The sequence below is a fragment of the Mixophyes fleayi genome, chromosome 9 (genome assembly GCF_038048845.1).
Source record: "Mixophyes fleayi isolate aMixFle1 chromosome 9, aMixFle1.hap1, whole genome shotgun sequence".
Lineage (NCBI taxonomy): Eukaryota > Metazoa > Chordata > Amphibia > Anura > Limnodynastidae > Mixophyes > Mixophyes fleayi.
The window spans coordinates 104733700-104735312 of record NC_134410.1 but is presented as its reverse complement, the minus strand read 5'-3'; positions in this window follow the sequence as shown (position 1 = coordinate 104735312).

Here is a 1613-nt window from a genome sequence, read left to right as displayed (position 1 = left end):
AGGTCACCAATAAGAGCAGAGGACCAGGAGCTTTTTGCAGGGTTTTCCTATATCAGCCCCAAGTGGAGGACCTTCCCATGAACACCACTTTGATGCGAGTGATATGGCCTCCCCAGCTACTGTAGCAGAGTGCCCCCGGAATAGTGATAATAAGGTGCTGCCAATCGGAAAGGCGAAACAGTGGAATCCCTACAAGGACAATTGGTACAAGACTTCAAGGACAATTGATACACTCCCATGTGGAGCCCTTTTGCTGATGCTCCAGTGGATACATCGCGATCAAGTAAGATCTGTGCGATACTTCACATGCGCCTGTCCAGAGGAATAAGAAGACTGTCATGGGCACTAGGAGTTGCTACCCGAGTTTCACCAGATGGTACTCTGCTGGAGAGGCGGGGATATGGCACGCACCTCAAAGCAGGCAGGTGAATGATTGGAGCGACACAACAGCAGGAGAGTAGAGATAGTCTGAGGCAATCAACGACTTGGAGTTGTAAACTGGAAACTGGAGATAATGTAGACACAAGGAGTGAACGTGGATCGGTGATGATAGGTAGAGGAGTAGTCAGTGGTCTGCGTACAGCAAGTTGTACCACTGCTCTGATGGGAAGAATAGGATGGGTGCAGGTAGGTAGCAGGGTAGTCGGTGGTCTGCGTGCAGCAAGTTATACAACCGCTATGGCGAGGAAACGGGTCCAGGTGTAGGTAGGTAATAGGAAAGTCAGTGGTCTGCGAGTAGCAAGTTGTACCACCGCTGTGATAGGAGGACTTGTCCAGGTGCAGGTATGTAGCAGGGAAGTCAGTGGTCTGCGTGCAGCAAGTTGTACCACTGCTGTGGTACAAGGGAGTGAGGACTTGTCCAGGTGCAGGAGAGTGAAGTTGAAAGGCAAACTGTGGCTGTATGGGAACAGCGCGAGTAGAGCAATGTCTTGGAAGGCACAATGAATAGTCTGTATATATAGCTGGTGCCTTGCAGTGGGGAGAAGCTGATCACAGCAGTTTATGCACAATGACGCCAAGTAGTAGCGTGAGTAGGTAACGAGCTTGAGTGACAGCTAGTCCTCACTGGAGCAATGCGGAAACACAGTCTATATGGGTACCTGTACCCTGCGCAATAAACAACAGTGGATGCAAATGGTATGCGAGTAGAATAGATAATAGTCAATAGTTAGTAACGCATACCCAGTTGTGTAGATCCGGAATCAGCTGGGAGATGAAGCATTGTAGCGGTATGGGAACCGCCGCTGAGTTGAGCAGGGAAGCAGCGTGGAAGCTGTAACACGATCAGCAGGGTATCAGCGTTGGAACGGTCAGAGGACCGCTGCTGAGTGGAGCCAGGAGCAGCGTGGAAGCTGTGACACGATCAGCGGAATGATAGTGTTGTAGTGGTGTGGGAACCGCCGCTGAGTTGAACAAGGGAGCAGCGTGGAAGCTGTAGTAAGAACAATCTGCACACAGTTTGGAAACTGTATAACGAGTAGAGCTGGAAGCAGTTTGGGATCTGCACACACCTATAGATGTTCACTGGGAATGAGACTTCAAGATCAGGCCCCTCCCTAGGGTTGCAGGTGACTCAAATAGGGTGAGGTGATTGATCTGTCAATCACCTCCAT